Source organism: Oncorhynchus keta, chromosome 24 (genome assembly GCF_023373465.1).
Source record: "Oncorhynchus keta strain PuntledgeMale-10-30-2019 chromosome 24, Oket_V2, whole genome shotgun sequence".
Lineage (NCBI taxonomy): Eukaryota > Metazoa > Chordata > Actinopteri > Salmoniformes > Salmonidae > Oncorhynchus > Oncorhynchus keta.
In genome coordinates, this window is record NC_068444.1 from 16,809,464 (window position 1) to 16,822,026 (window position 12,563).

General features: G+C 39.0%; 1 protein-coding gene and 1 long non-coding RNA gene across 5 annotated transcripts in view; one reads left to right on the forward strand and one right to left on the reverse strand.

The window, feature by feature from the left end:
* dst (dystonin) overlaps window positions 1-12,563 on the reverse strand; it is a 212,990-nt gene that overhangs the window by 168,337 nt on the left and 32,090 nt on the right. The gene's annotated exons all lie outside the window — the stretch shown is intronic.
* Window positions 10,879-12,537, forward strand: LOC127911395 (uncharacterized). Its single transcript, XR_008078181.1, has 4 exons — window positions 10,879-10,929; window positions 11,616-11,795; window positions 12,024-12,119; window positions 12,300-12,537. It is a non-coding gene; the product is annotated as an uncharacterized LOC127911395 (long non-coding RNA).

Genomic DNA, 12,563 nt, shown 5'->3' on the forward strand with positions numbered 1-12,563 from the left:
ATAAAAGACAATAGAACCGCTAAAGCAGTCATTTGGACTGCTCATGAATTTAAAAAAAAGCTTTACTCTGACATTTTTAAGTCATGCCCCCCTCCGTCCTTGACTTTTCCTAAATCAGTCTATGCATTCCAGGTGACTACCTCATGAAGCTGGTTGAGAGAATGACAAGAGTGTGCAAAGCTAACATCAAGACAAAGGGTGGCTAATTTGAAGAATCTCAAGTATAATGATATTGTGATTTGTAAAACAATGTTGGGTTACTACATGATTCCATATGTGTTATTTCATAGTTTTGATGTCTTCACTATTATTCTACAATGTAGAAAATAGTAATAATTAAGAAAAACTCTTGAATAAGTAGGTGTGTCCAAACGTTTGCCTTCGGAAAGTATTCAGACCCCTTGACTTTTTACGCATTTGGTTAGGTTACCCCCTCATCAATCTACACACAATACCATCATAAAATACATTTTTGCTCATTTATTAAAATAAAAAACATAAATATTAAATTTACATAAGTATTCAGACCCTTTACTCAGTACTTTGTTGAAGCATCGTTGGCAGCGATTACAGCCTTGAGTCTTCTTAGGTGTGACGCTACAAGCTTGGCACACCTGTATTTGGGGAGTTTCTCCCATTTTTCTCTGCAGATCCACTCAAGCTCTGTCAGGTTGGATAGGGAGCATCACTGTACAGCTATTTTCAGGTCTCTCCAGAGATGTTAGATCAGGCTTAAGTCCGGGCTCTGGCTAGGCCACTCAAGGACATTCTGAGACTTGTCCCGAAGCAACTCCTGCATTGTCTTGGCTGTGTGCTTAGGGTCGTTGTCCTGTTGGAAGGTCAACCTATGCCCTAGTCTGAGGTTCTGAGTGCTCTGGAGCAGGTTTTAATCAATGATCTCTCTGTACTTTGCCCCGTTCATCTTTGCTTCGATTCTGACTAGTCTCCCAGTCCCTGCCTCTGAAAAACATCCCCACAGCATGGTTCTGCCACCACCATGCTTCACCGTAGGGATGTAGCCAGGTTTCCTCCAGACAGTGGCGCTTGGCATTCAGGTCAAAGAGTTCAATCTTGGTTTCATCAGACCAGAGAATCCTGTTTCTCATGGTCTGAGAGTCTTTAGGTGCCTTTTGGCAAACTCCAAGAGGGCTGTCAGGTGCCTTTTACTGAAGAGTGGATTCTGTTTGGCCACTCTACCATAAAAGGCCTGATTGGTGGAATGCTGCAGAGATGGTTGTCCTTCTGGACGGTTCTCCCATCTCCACAGAGGAACTCTAGAGCTCTGTCAGAGTGACCATCGGGTTCTTGGTCACCTCCCTGACCAAGGCCCTTCTTCCCCGATTGCTCATTTTGGCTGGGCAGCCAGCTCTAGGAAGAGTTTTGGTGGTTACAAACTTCTTCCATTTAGTAATGATGGAGGCCACTGTGTTCTTTGGGACATTTAATGCTGCATAAATGTTTTGGCACCCTTCCCCAGATCTGTGCCTCAACACAATCCTGTCTCGGAGCTCAATGGACAGTTCCTTCGACCTCATGGCTTTTTGCTCTGATATGCAATGTCAGCTGTTGGACCTTACAGTATATAGACATGTGTGTGCCTTTCCAAACCATGTCCAATCAATTGAATTTACCACAGGTGAACTCCAATCAAGTTGTAGAAACATCTCAAGGATGATCAATGGAAACAGGATGCATCTGAGCTCAATTTTGAGATTTTGAGGGTCTGAATACTTATAATGTATTTCTGTTTTTTATTTTTAATACATTTGCAAATATAATGTATTTCTGTTTTTTCTTTTTAATACATTTGCAAATATTTAAAAAAAATAATAATAATAATTTGCTTCGTCATTATGGGGTATTGTGTAGATTGATGATTGAAAAAAATAACGCTGTAATGTAATAAAATGTGGAACAGGTCAAGGGCTCTGAATACTTTCCGAAGGCACTGTATAAATATACATATTTTTTACATACATGTACGACCACATAGAAGGTCCAGTGAGAACAATGTTCCCCCCTACCGGCCCTGCCTGTGCCTAGGCAGCAGCAGCAGCTGTGGGGGCCACACCAGAGTGTGTGTGTGTGTGTGTGTGTGTATATGACTATGTGGTAACTAACTCAGCTGCTTCAGAATGCACAGTCCTTATCATGTTACCCAGCTCAAGGTAGAGACTGAATGCCAAGGAGGGAGAACTGAAAGCTTCTCCATTAGCTTCATCAGGATAGTCTTTGAAATGTGATTTAGGAGATGATTGTGTGGTACTCTCAATGCTTCACGTTCAAATGGAAGACAGTTTGGGGCCAGCGTATAGGGATGTGTATTGATTTTAAAATCAAGTCATTTGATTAGCCATTGAGGCCCAATCAGTATATGTCAAACTAACACATTTACAGTTTGAAACCTGCATATAGGACTAGGTGGTAGAATTGCTAACCTTCTAGCACCTCTCATAGAATACTAGTGCACGCTGTCAGTAGGATCTTGTATGGAGCTAACCAGGGCAGAACAAATCCAACCCGTCTACAATCAGATGGTGTATACAGTGTGACTTATTACAATGCTGTGAAAGAAGTGAAACAAGCCCTTTACACAGGAAATACAGCTACAGTGTATGGTGACAGACACAGTCCCTGACAATGTCCCCTCCCATGTTTGTGTGTGCAGGAATTAGTTGACTGACATCAGCATAGGAAGGACAATTTGACAGTGAATTGTATCGTCTGTTCCAAGGTTCCATTGGCCCCTTAATCTTATCACCAGTATGGGTTTGTTTTGACAGACACAACGCTAGGTCGGACAAGAGATATGGGACAGAGTCACTGTTATCCCTGACTAAAGAAACAATTATTGCTTCACGGTCTAAGTGGACTATTTCCCCAATTGTTTTAATGTAAGGAATTGTTCAGACCTGTGGGACAATAGAGCGCAGTAAAAACATTTTAAAACATTACATTTCTAACATGCATCTCATGCAATTCTGGATTTCTTATTTGTGAAAACACAAACAGTCCTGCTGATACCACGCTGATACTAGGGGCCAAATAACCAACACTGAAAATAATGACATACATTTTATAACAAGTAAAATAAGGAGCGTCTTCAACATTCTTCTATATTCACTCTATGCCTCTTCAAAAGTGAGAAAATAACAATGATAATTCATTCATTTCCATCAATCAGAAGCTGAGGACTGAGAAAAGACATTTTCCGCAGCTGGGATGATCCTTGCTATCCGGGTTCCTTAGGACGTCCCTAAAACATTGTCGTTGACGTTTAAAATGGCGAAGATAAAAGCTAAGGGTTATGGTTATGGTTAGGTAAGGGTTATGGTTAAGTGTTAAGGTTAGGTTAGGTTAGGTAAGGGTTAGGGTTAGGTAAAGGTTATGGTTAAGGGTAGGGATAAAGGTAAATGTTAGGTAAGGGTTATGGTTAAGGGTTAGGTAAGGGTTATGGTTAAGGGTAGGGGTTAACGTTAGGTAATGGTTATGGTTAAGGGTAGGGGGTAACGTTAGGTAATGGTTATGGTTAAGGGATAGGGGGTAACGTTAGGTAATGGTTATGGTTAAGGGTAGGGGTTAAAGTTAAGGTTAGGTTTAGGTAAGGGTTTTGTTTTTGTTTTTGGTTATGGTTATGGTTAAGGGTAGGTGTTAAAATTAGGGTCAGGTAAGGGTTATGGTTAGGGTTTAGGGTAGGTACGTCCCAAGGATCCCAGATAGCACTAATAGTGTTTCCTTCCCAGCATCCTCTTCACTGTGTGAAGAGGAGCATACTGCTGCACTACAGTGGGTGAGTAAGCCAATGGTCACAGAGTATTATCCCAGAGGGGAGGGGCAGTGACTCACCAGACAGAGCTGCCACTGTGAGCCAGCCAAGGCCAAAGAGCGGGGTGCTGTCATGCTACCATGACAACTCATAAACACACAATTGAACAACCGTAGGCTGCCCATAATCATACTGTCAGTTTGCATTGTAGAACCAAAACATTAACTGGTTTACTGATAGTATTTCTTGGAACCTATTGATGTCTGAAGCAAAGTAAGATATCCTAACTAAGAGCTCAGAGTCTGACTCATTGCTTCCACACAGTAAGTACATCTAATCGGTTCAGATCAATACAGGTCTTGACAGTAGACCTAATAGAACAGGGTCGGTAACTGGCTCAATTGTCAGGGGATTCACTGTCTTCAGCTCTGCTGCCTTATTGTTGTCTGCATTTTTGCTATTTCTTTCATGCGGTTTCTTTCCCTCTTGTGTGTACTGTACTGTGCATTAGGCTTCACAGGCCTACTGTATTTAATGTATAATTATTCCAGATCAACGGCCCAACCCGATCAGGACAAAGTGTTCTGTTCTATAATTTTGTACTAATGTGGGTGGTTTGGCATTGCAAACTTAAAACACCTCACTCGGCTCAAACAAAGCCTTCACCTACATCACTATAATGGTGTCATGTCCAAGCATGTTTTAAACGGAATGAATGAAACATTTTATAGAAAGATGCCATCCATTAGACCTAATGAATACTTGTGTTAATATAAATATTATGGAGAGCTATATTAACAGGTGGAAAGTAGGACCTGTTAGCTTTGATTTTTCTGCAGTATCTCAGGGCACCAAGCTGACACATTAGAGGTGGGAACCGCTCCAGGAATTTGATGGGCTGAAATAGACATTACCACTCAACATTTTTAACTGCCGCAAATCCGAACTGACAACTAACGTACATTCAACATTCATCCAAATGCTTTTTAGAACACAACATTAAGTAATACTTGCCTTTACATTACACTATACAAACTGTCAACTGAACGCACCATACATTACACTATACAAACTGTCAACTGAACACACCATACATTACACTATACAAACTGTCAACTGAAAGCACCATACATTACACTATACAAACTGTCAACTGAACGCACCATACATTACACTATACAAACTGTCAACTGAACGCACCATACATTACACTATACAAACTGTCAACTGAAAGCACCATACATTACACTATACAAACTGTCAACTGAACGCACCATACATTACACTATACAAACTGTCAACTGAACGCACCATACATTACACTATACAAACTGTCAACTGAACGCACCATACATTACACTATACAAACTGTCAACTGAACGCACCATACATTACACTATACAAACTGTCAACTGAACGCACCATACATTACACTATACAAACTGTCAACTGAACGCACCATACATTACACTATACAAACTGTCAACTGAAAGCACCATACATTACACTATACAAACTGTCAACTGAACGCACCATACATTACACTATACAAACTGTCAACTGAAAGCACCATACATTACACTATACAAACTGTCAAGAGAAAGCACCTTACATTACACTATACAAACTGTCAACTGAACGCACCATACATTACACTATACAAACTGTCAACTGAAAGGACCATACATTACACTATACAAACTGTCAACTGAAAGCACCATACATTACACTATACAAACTGTCAACTGAATGCACCATACATTACACTATACAAACTGTCAACTGAAAGCACCATACATTACACTATACAAACTGTCAACTGAACGCACCATACATTACACTATACAAACTGTCAACTGAAAGCACCATACATTACACTATACAAACTGTCAACTGAAAGCACCATACATTACACTATACAAACTGTCAACTGAACGCACCATACATTACACTATACAAACTGTCAACTGAAAGCACCATACATTACACTATACAAACTGTCAACTGAAAGCACCATACATTACACTATACAAACTGTCAAGAGAAAGCACCATACATTACACTATACAAACTGTCAACTGAACGCACCATACATTACACTATACAAACTGTCAACTGAAAGCACCATACATTACACTATACAAACTGTCAACTGAAAGCACCATACATTACACTATACAAACTGTCAACTGAAAGCACCATACATTACACTATACAAACTGTCAACTGAACGCACCATACATTACACTATACAAACTGTCAACTGAACGCACCATACATTACACTATACAAACTGTCAACTGAAAGCACCATACATTACACTATACAAACTGTCAACTGAAAGCACCATACATTACACTATACAAACTGTCAACTGAAAGCACCATACATTACACTATACAAACTGTTAACTGAACGCACCATACATTACACTATACAAACTGTCAACTGAACGCACCATACATTACACTATACAAACTGTCAACTGAAAGCACCATACATTACACTATACAAACTGTCAACTGAACGCACCATACATTACACTATACAAACTGTCAACTGAACGCACCATACATTACACTATACAAACTGTCAACTGAACGCACCATACATTACACTATACAAACTGTCAACTGAAAGCACCATACATTACACTATACAAACTGTCAACTGAACTGAAAGCACCATACATTACACTATACAAACTGTCAACTGAAAGCACCATACATTACACTATACAAACTGTCAACTGAACGCACCATACATTACACTATACAAACTGTCAACTGAAAGCACCATACATTACACTATACAAACTGTCAACTGAAGCACCATACATTACACTATACAAACTGTCAACTGAAAGCACCATACATTACACTATACAAACTGTCAAGAGAAAGCACCATACATTACACTATACAAACTGTCAACTGAACGCACCATACATTACACTATACAAACTGTCAACTGAAAGCACCATACATTACACTATACAAACTGTCAACTGAAAGCACCATACATTACACTATACAAACTGTCAACTGAAAGCACCATACATTACACTATACAAACTGTCAACTGAAAGCACCATACATTACACTATACAAACTGTCAACTGAACGCACCATACATTACACTATACAAACTGTCAACTGAAAGCACCATACATTACACTATACAAACTGTCAACTGAAAGCACCATACATTACACTATACAAACTGTCAACTGAACGCACCATACATTACACTATACAAACTGTCAACTGAAAGCACCATACATTACACTATACAAACTGTCAACTGAACGCACCATACATTACACTATACAAACTGTCAACTGAACGCACCATACATTACACTATACAAACTGTCAACTGAAAGCACCATACATTACACTATACAAACTGTCAACTGAAAGCACCATACATTACACTATACAAACTGTCAACTGAAAGCACCATACATTACACTATACAAACTGTCAACTGAAAGCACCATACATTACACTATACAAACTGTCAACTGAAAGCACCATACATTACACTATACAAACTGTCAACTGAAAGCACCATACATTACACTATACAAACTGTCAACTGAAAGCACCATACATTACACTATACAAACTGTCAACTGAACGCACCATACATTACACTATACAAACTGTCAACTGAAAGCACCATACATTACACTATACAAACTGTCAACTGAAAGCACCATACATTACACTATACAAACTGTCAACTGAAAGCACCATACATTACACTATATAAACTGTTAACTGAACGCACCATACATTACACTATACAAACTGTCAACTGAACGCACCATACATTACACTATACAAACTGTCAACTGAAAGCACCATACATTACACTATACAAACTGTCAACTGAACGCACCATACATTACACTATACAAACTGTCAACTGAACGCACCATACATTACACTATACAAACTGTCAACTGAACGCACCATACATTACACTATACAAACTGTCAACTGAAAGCACCATACATTACACTATACAAACTGTCAACTGAACGCACCATACATTACACTATACAAACTGTCAACTGAAAGCACCATACATTACACTATACAAACTGTCAACTGAACGCACCATACATTACACTATACAAACTGTCAACTGAACGCACCATACATTACACTATACAAACTGTCAACTGAACGCACGCACCATACATTACACTATACAAACTGTCAACTGAACGCACCATACATTACACTATACAAACTGTCAACTGAAAGCACCATACATTACACTATACAAACTGTCAACTGAACGCACCATACATTACACTATACAAACTGTCAACTGAAAGCACCATACATTACACTATACAAACTGCCAACTGAAAGCACCATACATTACACTATACAAACTGTCAACTGAAAGCACCATACATTACACTATACAAACTGTTAACTGAACGCACCATACATTACACTATACAAACTGTCAACTGAACGCACCATACATTACACTATACAAACTGTCAACTGAAAGCACCATACATTACACTATACAAACTGTCAACTGAACGCACCATACATTACACTATACAAACTGTCAACTGAACGCACCATACATTACACTATACAAACTGTCAACTGAAAGCACCATACATTACACTATACAAACTGTCAACTGAAAGCACCATACATTACACTATACAAACTGTCAACTGAAAGCACCATACATTACACTATACAAACTGTCAACTGAAAGCACCATACATTACACTATACAAACTGTCAACTGAAAGCACCATACATTACACTATACAAACTGTCAACTGAACGCACCATACATTACACTATACAAACTGTCAACTGAAAGCACCATACATTACACTATACAAACTGTCAACTGAACGCACCATACATTACACTATACAAACTGTCAACTGAACGCACCATACATTACACTATAAAAACTGTCAACTGAACGCACCATACATTACACTATACAAACTGTCAACTGAAAGCACTATACATTACACTATACAAACTGTCAACTGAACGCACCATACCTTACACTATACAAACTGTCAACTGAAAGCACCATACATTACACTATACAAACTGTCAACTGAAAGCACCATACATTACACTATACAAACTGTCAACTGAAAGCACCATACATTACACTATACAAACTGTCAACTGAAAGCACCATACATTACACATAAACGAGAACAGAACACTTCCTGCCAAGTCGGCAGAACAGTGTTTGCTCACGTTTGACTAAGCACTAAAATAGAAAATACTCCTGTCAAGCACAACGGATCCACAAAGGAACAGGTCCCAGATAAATAATTGGAAAGGGTAAAGAGTAACTAGCTCCAAAGTATTATCTTAGCCTTGATTGGGGCTGTTAAACAATTTCTAATGTTTTCCCTTATTTTATCACCATGAAGTGCCCCTAAACTAACTCTGTGGCATCATTTCAACAGTCCTCTCAAATTGACTTTTGGAGAGTTGGGTTGAGAGAGGTTTTCAACAGCCTGACACACTCAACCTAATCTGACAAGAGAGTTAGCCTAACCACCCCTCGTCTAAAGTACACACACAGTGTTTTGATTTCTCTCTCAGCGCCATGGTCACATGGTCAGGGAGCGAGTGAGCGGAGGGTTGGGGTGTCTGTGCGGGTCTGACAGGATTAGGAATTTCATGGCCTAGTGCTGAGTATTCACCCTGCTTGGGTTTCCTCTGGGAATACACAATTCAGTAGTCACACATCCCACACCATCACAGTACGGCCCAGACAAAGGATCTTAACCACCATCACATCGGGAGCATGGTACACAGACAAGTCTCTGACTGGGATTTGGATGCGGCCTCTCCTCTGTCTGGACACAATGTGTCTTTTGTACAGTAACAGACAGTGTCCATAGAGGAAGCCTGCCCTTCTGTATGTGTGGCCCTGGCCCTGGGCCTGGTTCTGGTTCAGGGTCTGGGCCTGGATCTGGGTCAGGGCCTGGGTATGGTTCTGGGCTTGGGTCTAGTTCTGGGCCTGGTTCTGCGCCTGGTTCTGGGTTTGGGCCTGGTTCTGGGTCAAGTTCTGGGACTGGTTCTGGGCCTGGTTCTGGGTCTGGTTCTGAGTCTAGATCTGGGCCTGGGTATAGTTCTGGGCCTGGTTCTGGGTCTAGTTCTGGGCCTGAGTATGGGCTGGTGTGATGAGTGGGCTGTGTGGAGAGAGGGACGATATAATCGGCACAGGGGGACAAGGGACAAAGACAGTGAATGTGCAAAAACAACAGATGTTTTTTAACTCCTCATTGTCTTTTTTCAGTCAATCAGTATATCTACCAGTGGATGAGCTACCATTAAAGACTGTGTCTTGAGATCCTGCAGGACACACGTGGGAAAACATTAATCTCAGAGAGAACCAGAAGGGAATATTCATCTGCAATAGCCAGACAACACCCTAGTAAGAAAATAAGAAAACAAAGGACCAGGTATTGAAACTCCAATAATATTATCTGAATGTCATTCAGCGTGGGGAGGAATACGTGCTCTGAGAGCAGTCAGGCATAAAAACCTCATTTGCAATCATATTGTAACGACCCTAGCCGACCCTAGGAAAAACCACATGAATTTCACGTGATCACGTGAAGTGTTTCAAAACCACAGTGATCACATGTGATCTTATGTGAAGTTAATGTGATAACGTGACAACATGTAAAGCAACATGTGATAACACAAACCTAGACGTTTTCACATGACTTTAGATGTGAATTTTCAAATTAAATCATGAGATTTTCCACATGTAAAATCATGTGGTTTTTCTGTAAGGTTAGCCAAATGGCATATCCCGATTGGAAGAGACTGTATAATGGGCTTCCATAGGCTAAGGTCATTACAATACAACTATCTCACTGAATAAAGCAGGTAAAACATCAGATAGAACATCAGGTAAAACATCAGATAGAACATCAGATAGAACATCAAGATAAAACATCAGGTAAAACATCAGGTAAAACATCAGATAGAACATCAGATAAAACATCAGATAGAACATCAGGTAAAACATCAGATAGAACATCAGGTAAAACATCAGATAGAACATCAGGTAAAACATCAGGTAAAACCTCAGATAGAACATCAGATAGAACATCAGATAGAACATCAGGTAAAACCTCAGATAGAACATCAGATAGAACATCAGATAGAACATCAGGTAAAACATCAGATAGAACATCAGGTAAAACATCAGATAGAACATCAGGTAAAACATCAGATAGAACATCAGATAGAACATCAAGATAAAACATCAGGTAAAACATCAGGTAAAACATCAGATAGAACATCAGATAAAACATCAGATAGAACATCAGGTAAAACATCAGATAGAACATCAGGTAAAACATCAGATAGAACATCAGGTAAAACATCAGGTAAAACATCAGATAGAACATCAGATAAAACATCAGATAGAACATCAGGTAAAACATCAGATAGAACATCAGGTAAAACATCAGATAGAACATCAGGTAAAACATCAGGTAAAACATCAGATAGAACATCAGGTAAAACATCAGATAGAACATCAGGTAAAACATCAGATAGAACATCAGATAGAACATCAAGATAAAACATCAGGTAAAACATCAGGTAAAACATCAGATAGAACATCAGATAAAACATCAGATAGAACATCAGGTAAAACATCAGATAGAACATCAGGTAAAACATCAGATAGAACATCAGGTAAAACATCAGGTAAAACCTCAGATAGAACATCAGATAGAACATCAGGTAAAACATCAGATAGAACATCAGGTAAAACATCAGATAGAACATCAGGTAAAACATCAGGTAAAACATCAGATAGAACATCAGGTAAAACATCAGATAGAACATCAGATAGAACATCAGGTAAAACATCAGATAGAACATCAGGTAAAACATCAGATAGAACATCAGGTAAAACATCAGATAGAACATCAGGTAAAACATCAGATAGAACATCAGGTAAAACATCAGATAGAACATCAGGTAAAACATCAGATAGCACATCAGATAGAATATCAGGTAAAACATCAGATAGAGCATCAGATAGAACATCAGATAGAACATCAGGTAAAACATCAGATAGAACATCAGGTAAAACATCAGATAGAACATCAGGTAAAACATCAGATAGAACATCAGGTAAAACATCAGATAGAACATCAGATAGAACATCAGGTAAAACATCAGATAGCACATCAGATAGAATATCAGGTAAAACATCAGATAGAACATCAGATAGAACATCAGATAGAACATCAGGTAAAACATCAGATAGAACATCAGGTAAAACATCAGATAGAACATCAGGTAAAACATCAGGTAAAACATCAGATAGAACATCAGGTAAAACATCAGATAGAACATCAGATAGAACATCAGGTAAAACATCAGATAGAACATCAGGTAAAACATCAGATAGAACATCAGATAGAACATCAGGTAAAACATCAGATAGAACATCAGGTAAAACATCAGGTAAAACATCAGGTAAAACATCAGATAGAACATCAGATAGAACATCAGGTAAAACATCAGATAGAACATCAGGTAAAATATCAGATAAAACATCAGGGATGAAGCTGTAAATACCAAGGGCACAATGCAGATCTATTGGCAAATGAAAGAAACATTGGAAATGTGCCATGCTCATGCTTGCCATGCTCATAGACAAAACACAGCAACGTTGTTTTCCATAACGTATGTCACCATTACAAATATCATCAGGTCCCACAGCAATGTTGTTTTCCATAA